Below are 23,008 nucleotides of genomic sequence, written 5' to 3' on the forward strand. Positions count from 1 at the left end.
CTTTCCCCCTTTCCATCAGTTTCAGGAAAGGACAGACGGAGTGCGTGGTGTGAACGTTAATTTCCTGATCTTCTAGTGATCTGTCTCCTTTCTTACTTTTCCTACCATCCCATTGGTGGTGGCTATCTCTGCACAATTGAGTTTTCCTTGGCTCCCCTCCAAGATGAAACATCCTCATAAGTTTGGAAGACCCGGGCTGGAGAAAAACTTTGAAATATCTTGGGATCCAAGGCAACTGAACGGGGCCACGTCCATCTCACAGTTCTTCACGATTTGTGCAGGTTTTCACCAAAGTATTTCAAGTTACACACCTGAAGGCTAGTGAAGAAACTTAGTAAGTTGAACAACGGGCTGACGAGCCTTTCGTTTTCCCAGTTTGCTAGAGATGAAAGTTAATCTCCATTGAGAGGCGTTCAGCAAGCGGAAGTTTGAGCTTGGGGTAAATCTGCTTGATTTGCGAGTATTTGCTGGCGCTTTCAACCCTATCTGCATTAACATTCTTAAATTACACAAAATTTACAAAGGCAGCGGAGACAAGATGGGCTCGCCCTCCGTGGGGACTTCGGTGATATTGTAAATCAGCCATTCTAGCTCTCAGGGCCAACCGGACCTCTTGGCCTTTGGATTTTCGGAACATAATTCAGTCTCAGCTCGGGTTCATCTATGTGTCTTCTTCCCAGAAGAGCAGGAAAGTCATCCTGAGAGTTTTAGGATCCCAGTTTATTAAAGTTCTTAAATCATCTCAAAAGAGGAAATATGACCCGAGTAAAACAAGTAAATTTTTTAAAAAATGGCCATCAGAACAAAGGCTGGCTTTTAAACTGTACAATTAACAGTGATTTTGGCTGCAAGAAGCCCAGAGAACTGTTTGAGGCTTCCGTGGGACTGAGTCACGTTCTCATGGCCATGTATTTATATGTATACTATGAGTATGAATAATAAGAAACACATCTGTACGTTGTCCACATAATCCAATATTAGAAACTTGAGGCCAGCTTTCAACAGCAGAAGCATAAGCTTTGACAATTTTCTTGTATAATAGAATCATTCTAAATCAGCAACTTGGTGAGATGGTCAATTTGGACAATCTGGACCCCAGAGTGGTGTCTCAGGTCTGGTGTGTTTGCTTTGGCTGTCTGGGTATTTCCAAGGCATTGGACGATCGCGGGTGGAGAACGGGGGAAAGGCCCGCCATGCACGTACGTCTCCTCTTTGGGCAGGTGTTTAAATCTGCGCTGCTAAGAACTTGCCTTTCCTGTGTTGAGGGAGTGACTTTAGAGGGTCTGACATTTTTCCTCTTCATTCCTGAAATCCAGACAGCACGGGGACCCCGTGAGCCCCTGATGGCAATTGAGGGATGAAAGGTCTTAATTGACAAAAGAGCCCCTTGGCTAAATGCTTGTCTTTGTAGAACTTGTCAAAAGTGTTCAGTTTCAAGCCAAAAAGCTGCCAGAAGGCAGGCCGATCGCTGATGACAGAAAGATTAGGAGAGCACAGATCTGCTGGGTGCACAATGCACAGAATGAGGCAGAAGGCGGGGTCAGCGGAGGGCAGGTAACCCACAGGGATCCTCACAGGGAGGACCTGGGACCCAGCGTCCACCTCCCACACGACGAGTGGCGACTTGTCTCTTCCCTAAGAAGCTGAAGTCACAAGCTCCAGGCGTGTTTCTAACTCTGTCTCTTTGTTCATCGTGCGTCTACGCTGTATCAGACTTTGGAGGCACAAAACAAGCACGCGACTGCCCAGGTCATTTGCTGGAGGAACCCTCTTGGCGGGGGCGGGGGTCTGGTATATTCCAGTGGCAAACACATACACACACACACACACACACACACAGATTCAGCCCATTGTGGGTTTTCTGCAGGCTGTGGATTACCTCCAAGAAAAGTCCCGTCTTTTCTGAGTCCTATACAGGGCTATAAATAAGCTATTTTAGTCCAGCTGAGAAAGTTTAACAAATGGGCAGTTAAGACGTGTGAATGGTCTGGACAACAGCTGTGCCCAGGCCTTGGTGGTGGTGGTTCTGGTTTGTTCCTGGCTGTCGAGGGCAGTTGTGCGAAGCTCTGGGTCAGATCTAGAAGGGTGGGGACCTTTCCCCTGGACCTTCCTGCAGACACACCCCCTGTGTTGCTGGATGAAGGAATGGACTTCAGTCCATCCATCCTGGGACTTCTTATAAGTTCTGGTCACCTAGAAAAAAGTTGGCATTTGGCCAAGGAGGCATTTTGAGCATTTCTATTTTCCCCAAAACTGTGGAATTTCTATCTGCATCAATACCTGCCCCCCACTGCCCTACGCAGTGAGGGAAATGTTGTCTTAACATCCTCCACTTCCAAAGCTCTGCTGGGCAGGTGCCAGCAGTGAATGCATGGCAAAGGCAGAGAACCCAGAGAGGGGGGCTGACTTCCAGAGTTTCCGGGGGGAAAGGGGTGGGTGGGCAGGGGAAAGGCGAGCCTCAAGCTGAGACTGACCAATGCTGACATGTGATGGAGCCGTGAAAAGACGTGAAAAAGAAAAAAAGAGCGATTGGAAAGGAGACTTTCTGGAGTCCTTCGTCTGCTTTTATGTCTGTTTGTTTGTTTTTAATTAACAGGGTCCCCTTTTGCATTTTACAGAGACCCCAGGAAAATCTATTTTAATTGCTTTTCTCATGAAAAAACCTGGCATGTCAGACAGTGTTTCTTCGCATTTAACATCTTGCTGGGAATGGCTGGCAGAATGTCGGGCTTATGTGGGTGACACAGGACTTAACAAAAGCCCTGCCCACAGGGTTCTGGGCGTCAGCGCTCAGGGGGGCCTGCATCACACGCCCAGGGGTCTGCGTCCGGCTGTGCTGAGCGTCTCCATGTTAGTCTGATGCGTCTCCACGTGAGTCTGATGCGTCAGCCGTGGAGACACCCAGGGTCCGGCTGCGACGCCCATCAGGCCAAGAACGTAGGTCAGGGCTCCAGCAACAGTGCCTTAAACCAGGGACTCGGAACCTCGCCACGGTCACGCGTGCCTGACCGGTGCGCTGTGGAGGTAGGAAGGCTCGTTTCAAACCTTTCACGTAATCAGGACAGGACAAGGGCTCTAACAGTAGGAAATACAATTTCCTTTCTCTTTCTTTCTTTCTTTTTTTAACGCCACTATGTTCAAAAACAAAAGGGAGCAAAGCTGTCAGCTGGAAGTGAAACGGTCAGCGTCTGCCTGGTAATCTTCCATCTGTGCCACAGCGATTTTCACCAGCAATTTAAAAAATCCTGTCATAAGCAGAAAACAGATCTGGCCACGAAAGTAAACTCCGCTTCCTGCCAGTGACTGAATGTGACTTCCAGGTTTATAAACTCCGAGGCCACTCACATCACGTTAGCTGTTGAGCCGGGGTGAGGTTTGGCTTTCAGAGATGTTTACAATATTTTTCAAGTTTTGTAATAAGCGAGTGTCCCGTGAAACTCACCACGTGGACAGCAGGAAGGGGGCAGCCTGGCAGTCTTACTCCGTGTTCCCGGTGCTGGGAGCTGCCCTGCCAGCCAAAGAGAGAGGTTTAAACAGTGTCAGAGAGACACAGTGGTGCCGAGTTAGACGCTGTGGACAGCCGTTATCTGCAGGTCTACATCCCAGTGCTGAGAGAACTCATCCTTTCTCAAACTCTAGCAGATTAAAGGTTTGCATGTGCCGTGGGCAGGAAGCCGCCGTTTCTGGGAATATGAGGAAAAGGTATAGATCTGTGTCTCCCGTCTGTTTTCATGGAGTGTGAATTCACCCTGCTCAAGTTATTCTATCTGAAGCTGGTCTGGGAACCTAGGTTGGCAAGGAGCAGCCACGTCTGTAGAATGACTCAGTCATTCCAGTTTCCTGCAGCCTGGTGACCCCCAGCCCCAAAGTAGCTGCCACTCACACCCAACCACCATCACCAAGACGTCCTGGGCTACCCTTCCTGGAAGCTGCCCCGGGGCCCCTGGCATCTGGAGGCCCCCAGACCTTGGCTGTGAGGAGGAGGCTCTGCTGGGAGTGGAGGGATAGCTGCAGACACGGGATGTGGAAACGCCTGGGGTCCTTAGACATAATCAGACACACTCTGCAGAGCTTCAGGCCTTTCTGTTTGGCAACAGAGTCCCCTGTCCATTCTGTGATGTCTCCAGGGCCGTGGCATCAAGCTCTCTGGCAGCCCCTCTTCACTCAAGCTTGCCCTTGTGCTTTTTTACCCAGATTCAGTACAACAGTGTCAAGGAGGTAGAGGAGGAAGAGGGAGACGTGGTGACTGGCTTGTGTGCCCCCCGCCCCAACCCCCCAGCCTTCCTGACCCTCTCAGTCTGCGTCTCTGTGTGTGCTTGTTGGGGGGTGTTTCACCCTGCTTCCACCCTGCTGCTGCTACTGCTGCTAAGTCACTTCAGTCGTGTCCGACTCTGTGCGACCCCATAGACGGCAGCCCACCAGGCTCTCCGTCCCTGGGATTCTCCAGGCAAGAACACTGGAGTGGGTTGCCATTTCCTTCTCCAATGCATGAAAGTGAAAAATGAAAGTGAAGTTGCTTAGTCCTGTCCAACCCTCAGCGACCCCATGGATTGCAACCTACCAGGCTTCTCCGTCCATGGGATTTTCCAGGCAGGAATATTGGAGTGGGGTGCCATTGCCTTCTCTGCCCTGCCTCCACCCTAGTTGTGCTCAACTTGCTGTACCCCTTGCTGAAGTCAGTGAAAGTTAAGACCTAAGGTGCCATGAATATTAGGCATGTGTTTGACTGAATGCAATACAAAACCTGAAGATGTTTAAAAAAGAAGGACTTTATCTGTGTCAGATTAAAGAAATCTTAGTGTGGTCGAAACCAGGCTGCTCCCCAGGCTCCCTCTACCTTCCTGCTCTGGTATCTTCTGCAGGCATGTCTTCATCCTCATGGTGGCGAGAGGGCTGCTGCACCTCCAGGCCCTGTATTCCAGGCAGGAAGAAAGGTGAGTGAAGGGGAAAGGGTGAAACCCTGAAACAGGCAGACCTCCCAGACCTTTCCTCTCTAAAAAGCTTTGCGGGACACTCTGTCCTCGGAGGCCCACTGACGTCTCAGAGCCCAGGACTGGCTCTTTTATCTACCCGCACTGCATAAATTCTATGGCTTCTGTATTAGAGGAAGGGGACCGTGAGACTTTTGAGTAGCTTTGTGAGGACTTTCACACTGTTCAAGATAATGCATAGGAAACACATACCTTTGTTCCAACACGTAAGTGGTAAGTTGAGAGTAGGGATCTTGTGTGAGCGCAGTGACCACCTGTGTGAGCTGCTCTGAGCAGGGACAGCGGCAGCCTAAACTGTGTCCCCGGCCTGATGCTGTGGTGGTTCTTGTCGCCTTTCCCCCACGTCGTTACTATGAATGAGTCAGAAGGGTTTAACCAGAACGCCTGTCTAGCCGGGACCTTGAGCCTACTATTAACAGTCTCCTGCAGGCGTCTTCTCGTATATCTCTCCACCTGTCAAAACCCCATCAAGACATAAAACAGGAGAGTCCCTGATTTCCCCCTTCACAGTCAGACAGCTTCTCGTCCAGCTTTTGACTTGGCCTGTTCAAGGGCTTCAGATAAATGGAGTCACACAGTAGATCTTCTTTTGGGTGAGTGAAAACTCAGGATGATATTTTTGAGAATCACCCAGGTGTATCATTGCAAAAGCTAATTTATTTCACTCATTGTATGAGACCAAAACAAACTCTGGATCCCAGTTGGGTTCAAATCACCTATCACATTTTTGAGGCTTATTTATTCTTTTTTTTTTTCTGAGGAACCAGATGAAACTCTGGGCTTCTATCAGAAGCAGAAGCTTATCCCTATCCAAAATGAAATTACACAAATTCATACATACAGTAAAGATCCTAACTGCCTCTTAAATGAGACAAATTTTCAGCAGAAAGGCCCAAAACAAACTGGTTCTAGTCCTCTAAATTAAAAAGAAATATTTATGGGGAAAAAAATCATTTTTGTTTTAAAGAATAGTTTTTAAAAAGTTCCTCTTCCGGGCCATAGGGCTTCCTTTGTCCAATCAGGTTGGAGTATGCCAGGGGAGAAGTCAGCTTGCTTACAAGTCACTATCTGAAGAAGGAGAAGCAAGAATCCTTTCTCTGAGATCTCTATAGACAGCACAGAACTTTAAAGCTATCAGAGCAATGCTGCCCTTCTCTGTGGCAAAGAATGCAATCTCGTGGAAATAAAGATCTGTATTTCATAAGAAGGAATGTGGGTTTGGGAACTTTGAAATGACTCATTTTAGATTTCTTGTCTCTGAGAGATATAAATTAGCAGCAGCAAAATCGTATGGCCCTTTGAATGCTTCAGCCCTTGAATTGTAAATTAAAGTTTGTTTAGCCATTCGGTGGGGCTTAACTGTACCAGAAAGAGCTGTTAAATATTTTATGGTGTCTGAATGCGTTTGCAACCCTGGGCACCATTCCTGTCCCCTGACACATTTTTGTTCAAGTAAGAAAGGGAACGACAGAATGCACATAAAAATATTCCCGGTTAACAGAAGTTTAAATGAATTAAAGCTAGAAAGGACGCACATGTTTGCATTTAAGCATGGTATAGGGCCAACTTTTTCATGAAGAGTGCCTTATTACTTCTGCTGTAAGCGATGCTCTCAATGTTCAGCATTTGACAAGGGGAATTTCCCTCCCTGCTCTCCTTCCCCGATAGTATATATTAAACTAATTGCTTTATTTTAACAAGGGGGACCCTGTTTCCCCCAGCCATCCTCCTGACCCCCAGCTTGAACTTCAACTCCGAGGATCTTTGCCGAGAGATAATTGCACCATCGATATGATTTAAGGCACTTTCGCTCTAGTGCGTGAAGTCTTCTCTGTCTCCAGAAACATTTTTAACTCTCAAAGGGTCAGATTCCCATCCTGCATAATTCTTGGAGCGTCATATAAAAAATTTGGCCCAGAGTTTCCTTATCATTTATAATTTTCAAAATGCTCTCAGAGTCACAGACCTATCTAGTGTTCCAGAGATGAACAATTTGCTGTTTTTCAAGAATAAAAGTTCTCTGAAGAGTAATGTTAGGAAGCCAATAGGATTCAGACTGTCACAGGGAAACTGACTAACGCGCCTGCCGGAGTCTGCAGCCCGTCTCTCAGGCCTCCACGCGTAAACCACTCTTCAGCTTCCCCTAAAAAAGCACTCAAGGTCAACGTGAACACACATGGAGAACTGGCATGTGGTGAGAGGTTGGCCGTCCTGCCGTGGATGGAGAGATGGAGGGGGCACCCCTCTGAAGGTCCCCGCCCTCAAGACTCAAGATTCTCCTTCTCTGGAAAGCTGCCCCGCCCCACCTGCCCTGAAGTCCCGGGGCAGCGGTGCCGCGTCCTGCGGCTGGTGGACCCTGTTCCTTCCCACCTCCTCCTTTTCCTGGCAAGATGCACTTGTGTATCACACACGCACACATACAGGCACACACACACCACCTAAAGCAAACGTGCGAGCCCCACGTACACCCAGCTTCTACAGGCAGACACACATTCGCACACACTTTCAGAACGCGCAGCTTTAATTTACTTACATTCTCTCTGGTGCTTTCTCCTTGAGGAGACCCTTGCTCTCTTGGGCTGGGCAAAGCCAAGCACTAAGCACTCTTCTGGAAGGCGTTGGGTCCATCAGCCATGCAAATGTCCTGTATCTCCAGGTAACCTCCCCGGACCAGGGCTCAGCAGCATTGCTCTGTAAAGGCCAGAGAATGAGTTTTATAACGATAATACTTTAGACCTTGTGGGCTACACGGTCTTTGCCTCAACTATTCAACTGCAGAGAGGCCACACCCACAGGCAAACAAGTGGTGTGGCCGTGTTCCAATAAAACTTTATTCGAGGACATTAAAATTCGCATTTCATCTAATTTTGACATGAAATATTATTCTTCTCATTTTTCAAAACCATTTACAACTGTAAAAGCGACTCTTAGCTCACAGGCTATAAATAGACAGACAGTGCGCTAGACTAGACCCACTGCCAACAGCTTACTGCGCCCTGTGCTTCCCAGAGCATAAATTCTAGGGACTGGGCTTTTCAGGTTTGTAATTCTGGAGCCTTAAGTACCATGACAGGTACTTAATAAGTAGTTGTTTAATAAAAAAAGTAAACTAAGTAATTTCTTGTGAATCTGTAATATAAATTTAATGCATGCTTAGTAATATGTATTATAACAATAATAATAGATTGTATTGTTTGAATATAATACTATAAACTTATATTTGCCTGGTTCTTTACAGCTGTACAAATACCTTCACAAACCCCATTTGTTAAGCTTGTGAGCCTGTGATGTCTTCAGGGAACACAAATCTGTGTGACAGATTGATGGAATTTATCACCGAGTACATTTTTGCTCTTGTGAGCACATCATGCCATCTATGGGGTCACACAGAGTCAGACACGACTAAAGCGACTTAGCAGCATCAGCATGAAAACACTGATTTTTAATTTTTTTCTCCAAATAATTACCCTGTAGAAAATGCCTTCCTGCTTTTTGTTTTTTTACTTTCATTACTGTCTGAGAAGTTTTAGGTGACTTTTTGACACATTATCACATTTCAGCTTCTCCGGGACTTTGGTTCCCATGTGGGAAGAGAGCAAACTCCATCAGTGTTCACAAACAAGAGGTCGGTGTGGACTCGGGACGAGCTTCCCGCAGGGGATCCTCTCTGAAGGAAGAGGAGGCTGTCCACGGTGGCAGGTGAGCCTGAGGGGCAGGTGGCGGCTGAACCGGCTGTGCAGCATTGGCCGCTGAGCCCGGATCTCTTCTCCGTCCTGCTCAGCCCACGCTGTGCCCAGGCGGGTTGGCATCCAGTGGGTGTGATCATTGGACAACACCCGTGGGACCAGAGGGTGGGGCAGAGAGAGGGCGGAAGCTCGTGCCCCTGCTCTGGGTCTGCAGGCCTGGGCCCCACGGGAGCACTGCTGCCTTTGCCTTCGGGTGAGAGTGCTGATGGTTTTCCGTGTTGCTACTGGGCCACCTGGCCACCCCTAGCCTGGACTTCCCTGCTGGCTCAGTGGTACAGAATCCGCCTGCAGCGCAGGAGACCCATGCTTGATCCCTGGGTCAGGAAGATCCCTGGAGAAGGAAATGGCAACCCTCTCCAGAGGAGCCTGGCGGGCTATAGTCCATGTGGTCGCAGAGTCGGACACGACCGGGTGACTAACGCTAATGCTAACTCGCCCAAACTTCTGTAAATAAAAGCTTTCCAGGTGAGCCATCTGCTTCCTGTGTGGAGCCTGGCTGACCGAGGCATCTATGGGGTCTGCCTGGGGGATACGGGAAACTCGGTACTCGGGGGCCCCAACTCAGAGCCATCACTTCAGAAATGTCTCCTGCTAACCCTGCCCTTGGGGTCACAACTCTGGGTATTTTCTTTGACTCCGAGAACACCCTCGCCCACGTCACACATGAACGACCATGATCCTGCTCTCTGTAGGGCGGGCATGAGGAGCAGGCCTGCTGTACCCTCTTTCCTGAGACGCGATTGCCTTCGGCAATCGCCCCCGGAGAGAGGGGAGCAGCAGGGGCGGGGGCGGAGAGCTGGGACCTACTTCCTGGACGGGGCTTCCTGGCGGCTCAGTGGTAAAGAACCTGCCTGCAGTGCAGGAGACCCGGGCTCGATTCCTGGGTCGGGAAGATCCCCTGGAGAAAGGAATGGCCACCCACTCCATCCCATGGATGGAGGAGCCTGGTGGGCTACAGTCCATGGGGTCGCAGAGTCGGACACGACTTAGTGACTAAACCAACCACCACTTCCTGGACGGAGCCTGCAAGGACCAGGCTGAGGCAGGGGGCAGTCAGTGAAGGGAGGGGCTACACCCTCCAGGAGCTCAGAGCCGGAATCACTGCTCACAGCCTGTGTCTCTTTGCTCGTGTTTTCAGCACCATAAGAGCCCACTGCTGTTTTTTGTGTTTGCATTTCTCCCCTCATCATTTCAATTTCTTTTTTAAAATTGAAGTGGAGCTGATTTACAACGTTGCGTTGATTTCTGCTGCATATCAAAACGGCTCAGTTATGCACATACATACATTCCTTTTATATTCCTTTCCATTTTGATTTATTACTGGACTCTGAATATAGTTCCCTGGGCTATACAGAGGGACATTCCAATGGATTTTGATGTGAGTTTTACTAAAACCAACGCTTTTATTTCCTTATTGTTATTACTGTTTTCCTACTGAAAAAATTGTTTTCATTTGTTTTTAACAGATATTCTGCTATCTTGATTTTGATTTTTCAGTAACAGAAGAATTTAAAGGTTTAAAAATATTTCTAGATGGTAGGCTTGTTTCCTAGTTTCTACTTTTATTATTAATTTTTCATTTTATTGCTTTATGATCAGAAAAGGTTATTTTTGCTTTTCAAAAGATATGAATGGAGGTCTTCTTTCTGGCTGACTAGAGTCCATTTTTGTGACTATTAATAAATCATTTTTAAAAAACAGATATTCTCTGATTTTAGGATATAGAGTGTGACACTCAGCGTTTCCCTCATTGTGTGACTATGTGTCGTTTAGGGTTTTCCTTCTGGTGTGTGTGCCTACATGCTCCACTTGTCACCTTCAGCCTTTCCCTTTAGTGTGTGTGTGTCTACACAGCGTGTGCACACACATGTGTGTGCGCATATGCATGTGTGTGCACATGTGTGTGCACATGTGTGTGCACGTGTGTGTCTACACATGTGTGCGCGTGCACATGTGTGTGTCTGCAATGCTCCACTTCTCACCCTTCAGAGTTTTCTGCTCATTTACTGTTTCTTTTTCCTTCACTCTGTGCCACTCTTTCCCGTCTCGTATTTTGCAAAGGCAACAAAATCCACCTCTGACAGGTCTCCTATCTGCAGATCAGATGAGCTCAGAGCAGCGTCTGGGCCCTGACATGTTCTGCAGAGGCGCAGGCCAGGCTTGGAAAGCCCAGCGGGGGAATCTGGAAGGAGAGAGGAACGTGTTATAACAGTCGGCACGACTGAGACTGGCACATCTTTGGCCTGGGACCCATCGGCTGAACTTTCTTACATGGTGGGTGTGTATCAACACGAGACCTTGGAACTCGTACCTGCACGGCAGCCAGGGAGGGCCAGGTGGTTCTATGAATGCGTGAATGAATGTCCTCTTGAAGCTTATATCATGAAGCTTATATCACAGGCAATTAAAAATACCTGAAATATATGACTGCCAGACAGTAATTGGCACTAGACCAAAAATTAAGCTGGGAAAGAGGACAGTTACGAGGAACAAGGTTTTTATAGCATCAGAAAATGGGAGAAAACATTTGCAAACCACACATTTGATAATGAGATAATATCCAACATATATAAGGAACTCACACAACTCAATAGTGAAAAACCAAGTAACTCAATTTAAAAATGGACAAAGGACTTGAATAGGCATTTTTTTCAAAGAAGACATACAAATGGTCAAAAGATACATGAAAAGATGCCGAACGTCACTCATCGTCAGGGAGAAGCAAATCAAAACCATGAAGCCGTGTCACCTCACACCTGTTACAGTGACCGCTGAGAAAAGGCAGAAGACAAGAGGTGCTGGTGAGGCTGTGGGACAGAGGGAGCCCCACGCTCGGTGCCTGGGCAGAGCTCGGTGCGGCCATCCGCCTCACTCCCATTAAACTTCTGCTTGTTTCTTTGCATTTTCCCAGACTTTTAAAGTACAAATACTAACAAACGCAACTATATACGTTTAATCTCTCCTTTCATTGTTACACAAAATGATTGCACAATACTCTCAGCTTTTTCAGCTTGCCTTTTACACAGAACTATAGACCTGGAGATTTTTGCATTCCAATATATAGAAAGACTCCTCATTGTTCTCTAATGACTGCATGTTCCATACTGTAAATCGCTTCTGCTAATGGAAATCCGGAGTGTGTCCGGGTTTTGCTGTTGTAAACAATGCTGCAGTGGAAAGCCTTGTTTACGTGTCATTTTGCAGGTGTGCAACTCTGTAGGATAAAGTTAGAGAAGGGGAGCAACGGGTTAAGGGGTAATACGCGTGATAGGTCTGACGGTCATTGACAGACAGACCATAGCAGGGCCCGCAGGAGTACTCGCTCCCACGCGCAAGGCATGCGGGCCTTCTTTCCCTGCAGCCTCCCACGCGCAAGGCATGCGGGCCTTCTTTCCCTGCAGCCTCCCATGTGCAAGGCATGCGGGCCTTCTTTCCCTGCAGCCTCCCACGCGCAAGGCACGCGGGCCTCTTCCCCTGCAGCCTCCCAGCAAGGCACGCGGGCCTCTTCCCCTGCAGCCTCCCAGTGGAAGGCGCTGACATCTGTCAGAGCTTTGCCAACATGATGCCTGAAAACGACATCTCAGTACAGCTTTAATTTGCATTTTTCTTACTCTAAATACAGTGAGCATCTCTTTTTGTCTTCTGTATTTCGTAACTTCAAGACGTAATTATCGTCTTTTCCTTTGCCCGTTTTTCTCTTGGATTGTTGGTCTGCACTCTGTGTTTTTAAGCCAACTGAAAAATGTTAAATGCTGTGCATTATTTTGGATCTAAAAATCCCATCGCATTTTTAATGTTGTAAAACTTATAATAACCCTTCCATTTTAATAAGAGTAAATATGTGTTATTATACTACAAAATAGTTTCTTTGTTCAGAGTCTGAAATTAGAAATTTCAAACATGGCTCATATGTATGTGTGTGTGCATATAATGAAGGCCTTCTTATAAAGCCATGTGAGGCCATAAAACTTTACTCCAAAAAGGGAACCAACCTCAAATGAGGTCTCTGGAATAGAGCTATGCTGAAGCTTAGAAATAAGGTCTCAGATTAGTCCAAGCATTTCTCCCACTAAGGGTATAACATTTCTAATTACATTTCTAATTATTTTAAGCCCGTTTGTTGAACAGATTCCAGTCTAAATCATTAATATCAAACCAGATTCCTGCAGTGGCTGCTTGAATGTGTATTGCATTTATATTGAACTCATTTTATTAATAATTTTTAAAAGAATAATAGACATCATGAAGTAAAGTGTCAGAGCTTGTCATCTTGTCTAATCCCCTCATTTTATGTAGGCCTTTAATAGGGACTTTGATTTTCACCCTCCCTCTTAATTTTTCTTTGCCGTTTAAAATGCATTCAGTACTGACCTTAACACCTGGTTACAGGTAACTTCACACAACGTCCATGCTGCCTGATGCCCCTCATGCCTTGGTGCACACGAGGTCTTTCTTGTTTAGTTCTTGGCTATTCCAAATCTTAGGGGTCACTAGAGAAAATCGTCTGGGACAGTAAAAGTTCTATTTTTTTCAGTTAGTAGGCTTCAGTTTCTCCATGGGTCCCTTAAGGATTTTTGACTAGAAGCCTTCTAAGTTCCCCAAAGAGCCAACCATCACTGAGTTTGGGAGGGGAGAGGAGGGTGGGTGATGGATTCTCCACTTTCTCCAGGGAAAGCACTGCCCTGTTTGGGGGCAAAGTTAATATTTCTGCATAGCTTTGCTACATTCTATTTCCTGAGGTCATAACAGTCTGGGTTCCAATTACATTCCTAGAATAATGAGCCTATTACAGTAAATGAACATTTTCAAGGGTGACCGAACAACCGTCTATTGAGTATGCCCACACCTAATAATTCTCCACTTGGCAGAAGGAGAGAAGGAGGCGTTTGGGTGACAGGAAGTCATCTGTGAAACGTGATCGAAGAAGGAGGATGAGAAGGTAAGGTGGGGCTAGCATCTCTTCTCTCGTGGCGTCGGCTTCGTCAAGGCCGAGGGGAGACGGAGGCTGCAGGCCTTTTCCGCAAACGCCGAGGCCCCTGACTCCAAACCGCTTCAGGGTCCCCACGAGTCACCTGCTCTAAGTGTCCCCTTTCTCCTTTGAAAGCTGTGGTGGATATCAGATGACAGCCCAGCACCCCGACTTTGTTGGCTTAGCGCTATCACGGAGAATGGAGGTGGATCAAGTAACCCATGTGGACAGTGAGCTTTAGGAATAGATGCTGTCTCAAGTGTTAAAAACATAGTTTTAAACAAAGCACGTTTTATGCAACTACATGGCAAGAAGAAGAAAAAGTTACATATAATTTATACATACAAATTAATTTATAAATATGTAACTTTATATAATATCTAGAACACACATATATAAAGCATATAAATCTATAACATGTAGGACAGATGCACATATCAAACCAATGTGTGAGAAATATGTGTAGCTGCCACCGGTCCTGTCTGTGTAACTGATCATGAGACCATAGTCGATATATTTTTAAGCACGTTTGTTGACATATAATTCACATGTCATGAAATCCGTCTATTTAACGTGCCCGGTTCAGTGGCTTGGGGTATGTTTGCAGAGTTGTGCAACTCTCACCACAGACATTTTAATCAGCCTCCAGAGCAAACCCTGTTCCATCACTCCCCTTTCCACTTGCCCACCCCCTCGTCCCTGGAAACCACTAATCTACTTCCTGTCTTTAAAGATTTGCCTATTCTAAAATTTTGTATTTCATATAAGTGCAATCGTACAATACGTGGTCTTTTGTAATGAACTTCTTTCATTTAGCATGTTTTCAAGACTCCTGATATATTCGTGTGTGTGTGTGTGTTCGGTTGTGTCCGACTCTCTGCAACCCCATGGACTGTAGCCCACCAGGCTCCTCTGCTCATGGAATTTTCCAGGCAAGGATGCTGGAGTGGGTTGCCATTTTCTACTCCAGACAACCTTCCCAACCCAGTGATTGAACCCGGGTCTCCTATGTCTCCTGCGTTGGCAGACAGATTCTTCACCACTGCACCACCTGGGAAGCCCAGTTTTTTCATAGCTGATGTTTGTAATAGCTTAATAACTGACACAGTGTCCAACAGCAATATTTATACAGTGATTATGGGAAGTAAATGAGTTAATACATACAAAATCCTTAGGATAATGTCTGACAGAGTTAGTGCTTAATAAATTATTTTTTGTCTTTATAAAAAGAACTCACTTTAAAATTGTGTTTTTTCTACCTATAACAATAATAGCACATAGATGACATCCAAGGTCGTTCACGAAAACCAACATCAACACCATAATTCGCATCTCTGCTAATATTGTGGAATATATGTAAGGTATACATATACACACACACACATATATACAACTTACTATAAATACATATGCATATATGTGATATGCCACTATCTCATTGAAGTATAGTTGATTTACAATATTCTGTTAGTTTAAGGTTTACAACAAACTAATTCAGTCATACATTACATATATGTCTATTATTTTTCAGATTTTTTCCCTAAAAGGTTATTACAGAACGTGGAGTAGAGTCCCTGTGCCGTGCCGCAGGTCCTTGTTATGTGTCTATTCCATACATAATAGTCTGTATCTGCTCATCCCAATCTCCTAATTCATCCCTCTCCACCCAACTTTCCTCTTTGGTAACTGTAAGTTTTTTTCTATGCCTGTGGGTCTACTTCTTTATTTACTTTGTAAATAAGTTCATTTGTATCACTTTTTTAGGCTCCACATAAAAGCGATATCATGTGATACTGGTCTTTCTGTTGCGTGACTTGGTTCACTGAGTGTGATTATCTCCAGGTCCGTCCCTGTTGCTACAAATGGCAGTATTTCATTTTTTATGGCCAAGGCGTATTCCACTCTATGTCTACCACATCTCCTTTACCCATTCATCTGTCGATGGACATCTAGACTGCTCTCATGTCTTGGCTATTGTGAATAGTGGTTCAGTGAACATCAGGATACATGCATGTTTTTGAATTATGGTTTCCTCTGGATATATGTCAAGGAGTGGGATTACAAGATCATTAATTTAAACTATTATTGATTACTTGATTTGGTACAGAAGTACTCATGGAGATAAACAACAGTTCAGTTCAGTTCACTTGCTCAGTCGTGTCCGACTCTTTGCGACCCCATGAATCATAGCACACCAGGCCTCCCTGTCCATCACCAACTCCCAGTTTACCCAGACTCATGTCCATCGAGTCAGTGATGCCATCCAGCCATGTCATCCTCTGTCATCCCCTTCTCCTCCTGCCCCCAATCCCTCCCAGCATCAGAGTCTTTTCCAATGAGTCAACCCTTCGCATGAGGTGGCCAAAGTACTGGAGTTTCAGCTTTAAATGTCTTATATTCTGGCCTTACTGAAAAATTATCAATTTTTTTTTTCAGTATAGGGTTTTCAATAGCAAAAGTAGTGATTACCACGATACTTGGCATGAGTTGAGTTTTTCCTTGAGTTTTTCCTGTCTCTCCCTCAGGTTCAGCAACAGCACAATATCTGTGGGCAGATGTCAGGTTTGCCAGGCTCTTCTGAAATGTAGGAAAACACTTTGAGTCAGTGTATTCTTACTCATTGTGTTGTTTAGTTGCTTAGTGGTGTGTGACTCTTTGAGACCTCAATAGAGGAACCAAGAGATCGGGCTCAAGTTTAAGCATCTTTCAGTTTTATTCCTCTACTAAATGAAGACTTTGGACTATAAGAATTTGTTGTTTTATAAAAGCAGCAAATAAAAATAGACCAAACAGCCTATGAGTTACTAAGGATAAGAATTTTGTGTTTACCCAACTTAATAGCCTCAGAGTCTAGTACAGCGCCTGGCTCAGGGCAGGTCATGGATCGATGCTTGCTGTCTTCCTAGATTTATTGAAGATGTGGTTGTCACCAGTGTGGCCGTGCATGGCTCACTCTTCCCTCTCATCCGTTTTCACGGTACCTCAAGTATAAGTGGATCTCAGTAAATGCTCAAAAATTGAGCTCGGCTGATTGATTCCTTTCTGTTAGGGTAGATGTTTCTTGAGAAACATTTTTATTATTTAGCATATCATGGAAATTTGGATGTGCTATGCACCTCATAACTACGTCTATTTTTTTATTACGTTTTTTTATTCCTCTGGGTTTCTTGTTCGCAGTACACAACGCTCTCTGGTGTGACAGATCTTGGCACAAGTAATTCCAAACCTCAGAGCTCTCTCATCATCCAGCCCCAAGCAATTACACGAGCACTTGCCGTCCTGGCGGAGTTAGGAGTGTGGATGTGAGTGAAGCAGGTAAGGCGGAAGCACACGGGGACATCTGGAGACGAGCTCAGCCAGGCCTCGAGCCGCCTGCCTCCAGCGCCTACCCCTTCCTCTGTCCCCACGCTCCTCCCGTCAGCTCATGATGTCACAGGACTGTCTCCCTGGACTGTGCAAGGCTTGTCCTCAGTCAGCCTCCAGCCCCTCCAGGCAGGCGACACCCAGGACGGCGCATCGGTCATTTTCCTGAGCTCCGTGCCTAAGCGTGGATCTGACCTTGTATCCTCGGAAAATGATCCTATGTGTAAATTCTTAAATAATCTTTTAAAATCTCTGACTTCTTTTCTACAGAGAGTTCACATATAAAAACTTGTATCTTGGCCACGACCCTTTTAATGAAATTACAGATAGAAGGAAAACTGAGACTACTGGTTGTTCAGGTGGTAGAATATTTGGGTTTAATGTATGCACACTCTTTCCTGGATCTCTGAGATGGATTTTATGGTTTTAATCAAAAGTGTAAGCTTTCGGGATAATGCTAAGAGATGGTCTATTGAACTGCATTCTTAAAATATGAAAGCTGTCCAATCATTCTACAATCCCTACATTGTAAAATTTTATGTCTCAACTACAGTTAATTTTCCATCACCCAACCTCTTGGCTGGACTTCCACGTCTTCTCAATAATGACTTCTCTTACTTGGCTAGTCATGTTAAATTTAGCAAAAGCTGGGGTGCCGATCACCTCTGCCCGGCTGCCCCTGTATTAAGTCATCTCTGATGCTATCTCAGGCTCCTTTCCTCGCCTTGTGGGTCCCCTCCATCACTGGGTTCCACGTTTGTAAGAAATTGCTTATTTGGATATCCATCCAGGCAGGCCCATCAGACCTTTCTTATTAGCTGCCTGAGTCTGGAATTGAAGCCGCTGGCACAGAAAGCAGGCCTTCATGCCTTTGCATTAACACGCGAGGAGTGGGGCGTTTATCAGATGCTTGTCACTGCGCCTCCCTGCGCGCCATCGCTTTCCACGTGGGAAGCAGGGGCCGTCCTCGCTCACGAAGAGCTGTGGCTCCAGGGGAGAGAGAGGCCACCTCCCTCTTCCTCTCCTGCGTGACCACAGTTGGCTCTGTGTGTGTCCTGCACGATGGCCGTGGCATGTGAAGCGAGAGTGTGGAGACCACGTGGAACGGTTTCCCAGGGGACAAACCCAGAGGGATATTCCAGGGGCTCCGATTCTAGCAGAAGGTGAGTGTGGCTGGGGGCGGCAGCAGAGTGTGGCTTCTGTCTCACGCTGGGACCTGGGGGCGGGACCTGCTCTCTGCTGGCTCACCCCCCTGGACTCCCCGCCCCTGCCTGCACCCCAGGCTACAGTCTCAGCCCCAGCGTGCCCTGCTTGCCTCTGCTGCTCTCTGACATACTGATCTTGAAGAAGGCTGTTTATCTGTCCTCCCCCGGCTACTCTCCTTGTTCACACACGGACGACTGCGCCCAAGCGTGTGCATACGCTGGGACAGATTGTCCACTTGGATGCACACACACACAGTTGTGAGCACTTCAGAGGCAATTCTGTGTCTAAGTCTCCCCATAGCCAAAGTCCTTGCCCAGGGCAGGTGTCAGTAATGGCCGTTGAATGAATGTTAAAGAAGGAGCAGGGTCCCAGAAGTGTGCACCTCTCAGGGTCAACTGCCGTTAGGTATGGGATCTGGAATTTCCCATCTGCTTTGATTCTAGTTGAAAGTCTTCTGATCACAGTTGGACTTGGAAGGCCAGTTATGGCTCACCGGTTCCCCAGATATACCGTCAGATCAAGCTGGAATGCACGTGATCCAGGAGCCATCAAGGGCAGAGTCATTCTGTCCTCTGATTAGTTCCCATCAGAGACTCAAACAAACAAATAAAAACCAAGCAGTTCTCACTCCTGAGCAAACATTGCTTGAATTGATAGTAGATCAACAAGAGCCTGGCTGGGTCAGCACACACCAGTAAGTGAAGAGGCAGTGCACATATAAGTGAATGTACACATAGAATGTAATAACATCATGAATCACATACAGCAACAGACTGAGAAAGTACAGCTTCAGGAAAGATGCAGAGATGGAGATAAACACACACACGCGTGTCCATAGATTGATGATGGATGGAAGGATAGTGGGATAGAGAGATAGGCAGATGGAAAATGTAACATTGCGGGGAGGCAGCCTGTTGTATATTTTTGAGGCTGAAGGTTGAGATGCGCGAATTTGCAAATACATGTGTTTCAAGATGGTGGCAAATGAGAGCTTCTGGGTGAGGTTGGCTGGAGGTCGGCAGAGAGCATGAGTGTGTGGAAGTCAAACAGCTCACTCCAGCCGCTTTGGCAAACCCCCTCTTGAAGGGACAAGGTGGGGATGTGGGCTGGGGGATGCTTCAGGTGGAGGCCAAGCCCAGGGAAAAATGAAGTGACACAAAGAGGGAGCGTCAGCAGAACCTCTGTCCCCACTCAAGTCCGAGACTTCCACTCAACGAATGCTTGGGAAAGATCTCCAGCGCCCTCCAGAGTTTTCTGGAACAGGAGCTGAGCTTCTTTCCGTTTCCACAACCCCCAAGGCTGTGCCTAGGTACCCAGTTGTTGTTCTTCAGTTGCTAAGTTGTGCCCGACTCTTTGCGACCCCACGGACTGCAGCACGCCAGGCTCCTCTGTATCTCCCACAGTTTGCTCAAACTCACGTCGGGAGAGTCAGAGGTGCCATCCAACAGTCTCATCCTCTGCTGCCCTCTTCTCCTTTTCCGGTACCCAGCACATTGTGCAAAATCTTGATAATAAAAAAAATACCTCCTGATGTTTATACTTACCCTGCAAAGCATTTCCACACTTGTCGTCTCCCTTGGCCTGTGTCTAAAAACAGGCTGCTTCTACACCCGCCTGCAGGTAGGGGTTGGGGCAGGGTGGGGGCTGAGGGGCTGGATGGCCAAGCCCACTGCTCCACCCGAGGCCCTGGGTATACAGAGAGTCTGGTGCACGCTGCCTCCAGGGACAATGTCCCAAGGCCCCCAACCTCAGGGCACTTCCTGAAGCCTGTTATCTTGCAGTAAAAGTTTGCCTTATTTTGAATAGCTCAGACTTTTCCTTCAGTGCTCCTTATTCCTCTGAGATGAATGTGGAGACCCTAGCCACGAAGAGTGTGGTCCATGGACCCGCAGCATCACCATCGCCTGCGGTCTTATTAAAACACGGGCTGCCAGACCCCACACCGGAGCCCACTTTGAGGGAATGCGCCCACCAGGCCAGGCCTCGTGGGGACACGGGGACCTCCACTCATGCCCGCCAGGTTGCTGAGTTTCTCTCGAAGAGTGTCTTAAAGGATAAGTTCTCCAATATTTACTCCATTAGCTAAGGGAAAAGGCGGGTGTGGGGGTTGGGGGGAGGGGAGAGGAACATACATTATTTCTTGAAAGGGAAACTGATATATTTTCCAGCAGTGTGATCTCATCCCATGTCTGTGAAGGACCAGTGTTAATCCGAAGTCAATTCGAGTTAATAAAGTGCGTCTCTCCTTACAACGACCTTTTGTTGGAGGTATTTGAGGTCTGTTTTCATAAACAGTCCTTACTTAAATGAGAATCTTGTTATTAGTTTATTGTAAAAGTCAGTTATCCCATGTCAAGGGATACAGAGCAGAAGCTTGCTTTTGCCCAGTCTAGAAAATGTATCCACCCTTTTGAAATAAAATTACTTCAATAGATTTTAGTAATAACACATTACGTATGTGTGGATGTGTGTATATGATATAAAACATAAACAGGTGTTCATATAGAATAAAGTATAATCATATACACAACTGTGTACTTATTTGCCATTTACAAAACATTTTCCATACATGATCCCGTTCCAGAGTCATGAATACAGAACCTTGGGCACACTGGATGTCACTTCAGTTTTGCTGGTGAAAATATTGAAGCTTTAGGTTCACCGAGTCGACCAAAGGCACTGCCTGGTTCAGCGGTAACTAGATGCCATCCTTGCATCTTGCCCCCCACGGCCACTCAGACTCCCTAAGACCCTTCGTGGACGTGTTAACTGATTACTCAGTCTTGGTTTCCATTTCATGCTGCAGAACACAAAGGTGACTGGCTCCCACGGCTCACAGAGAAATTAGGAAGAAAAGTGAGTTTTAGTCTGAGCACTGAACACACACACACACACGCCTACCTCCTATTTTCAGAAAGGATTTGTGGTGGTTGATAGCCACATATCAATAATACATCATGGACATATTAATATTATTGTCAGGGAAAATAATAATGTCACGGAAAGAGACAACAGCCAAAAAGGTTTAAAAACTAAAGCTGACAGAATCTCTACTATTCATTACCTGCTGTTTGTTCAGACTCTGGGATGATAGCAATATGAGAATTTCCCTTCTGCTTGGTGACGTTTCAAAGGTCAAAGCAGTTCAGAAAGTGCAGTGGTGCTCTGTGTCGGTAACCGCGTGAAATAAGCCTGTTGCAGAAGGAAAAAGACCCCGGGCTGCCGGGCCTGGGAAGTCTAGGAGGAGGGGTCCTGTGGTGAAAACAAAGCCAAGGTACAACCAGGGACCAGTGTTTCCAAAGTCCACCTCAGAAAACAATCTATGGGACGCTCCTGAAAGCTTGATTCTCCTAGACCCCAGTTTCATCATCTGCAGCAAAGAAGCAAACATATTTTATGGGTTGTTATTCAGAATGGGGAGACTGAGCTAGACCACCTCTGCAATTCTCCCCAGCAAAATCTTTAAAAATAGTAAACCCTGGAGAAAACTAATACAATCTGAAATACACAGAGAAAGTAAAGTGCGATGTAAATGCTTCGCGATGAGGTGATGAAAACCCAACCGAGGTCTGCAAATAGCTGGTCTACCTGACTCCACCGCCGCAGAACAAGTCTGGCTGCTGCAGTCTCAGGAAGTGCAGATTTCAGCAAATGAACACGGAACCTCTGACAGATGTTACCTCTCCCAGCACCACCTGATGTGCAAGTCCCTGATAGTGTTACCTGCTCAGTCGTGTCCAACTCTCTGCAACCCAATGTACTGTGGGCCACCAAGCTCCTCGATCCATGGGATTCTCCAGGCAAGAATACTGGAGTGGGTAGCCGCTCCCTTCTCCAGGGGATCTTCCCAACCCAGGGATCAAACCTGGGTCTGATGCATTACAGGCAGATTCTTTACCAGCTGAGCCACCAGGGAAGCCCCGAATAATGTCAGGACAAATTCGTCTCCTTGGCTGTCAAGTCCGGGCCCACCTCTCCTGCCCCCATCACTTTGGCCTTGAGGGACAGACTGCTTCCCTGCTGGGTCCTGGAGTGTCTGACTCCCTCGCAGCCTGCAGGCTGAGAGTAGGGATCGCAGAGCCCTTCTGTAAGGCGACTTGCCCCCAGCACAGCAGCTACATTTCACTAAGCTTGTAGCTTCCCAGGTACGTCTTGGGATACATTTTCAGAAGTGGGTTCTTCCTCTCTCCTTCCATCCCTGGCTTTTCTTTCTTTCAAAAGTAAAACACGGCCGCTCCGAGTGATCACTTCGTCCTTGTTGTCTGCTGTAGGATCTCTGGTGCCCTCTGTGGCTCAGGCCGGGTGGTTCCCAGTTCTGCTACTGCCTCCTTCTTACAAACAGGGGAACGTGCGCACGGTAGTCAATCAAGACAGCTCTGTCTTCCTCAAACAAAATACGTATACGCACACATATACACACTGCAATATGCATGCACACTGTGATGGAGGTGTACTCAGTTGCTCAGTCGTGTCCAGCTCTTTGCAATCCTTTGGACCATAGCCAACCAGGCTCCTCTGTCCATGGACTTTCCCAGGCAAAAATATTGGAGTGGGTTGCCACTTCCTTCTCCTGGGGATCTTCCTGACCCAGGGATCGAATCTGCATCTCCTGTGTCTCCTGCATTGCAGGCAGATTCTGTACCTGCTGAGCCTTCGGAAAAGGTCATTTTGTATATATACACACAAGAAAAAGAACTAAATAGCTCCCAAACCACATATATTCACATATATGT

General features: G+C 46.7%; 2 long non-coding RNA genes across 3 annotated transcripts; one reads left to right on the forward strand and one right to left on the reverse strand.

The window, feature by feature from the left end:
- Positions 1–3,104: 3,104 nt before the first annotated feature.
- On the forward strand, positions 3,105–14,629 carry LOC123328658. Of its 2 annotated transcripts, XR_006543647.2 has the most exons (4): positions 3,105–3,702; positions 4,863–4,934; positions 8,552–8,690; positions 8,985–14,629. It is a non-coding gene; the product is annotated as an uncharacterized LOC123328658 (long non-coding RNA). The 2 variants fall into 2 exon arrangements; XR_006543646.2 differs by having other exon boundaries at positions 3,118–3,702; positions 8,552–14,629.
- LOC123464779 lies at positions 4,514–7,695 on the reverse strand. The gene is made up of 3 exons (XR_006639831.1): positions 7,525–7,695; positions 5,184–5,341; positions 4,514–4,911 (listed from the first exon to the last, which is right to left on the reverse strand). It is a non-coding gene; the product is annotated as an uncharacterized LOC123464779 (long non-coding RNA).
- Positions 14,630–23,008: the final 8,379 nt, after the last annotated feature.

This window comes from Bubalus bubalis, chromosome 2 (assembly GCF_019923935.1).
Source record: "Bubalus bubalis isolate 160015118507 breed Murrah chromosome 2, NDDB_SH_1, whole genome shotgun sequence".
Lineage (NCBI taxonomy): Eukaryota > Metazoa > Chordata > Mammalia > Artiodactyla > Bovidae > Bubalus > Bubalus bubalis.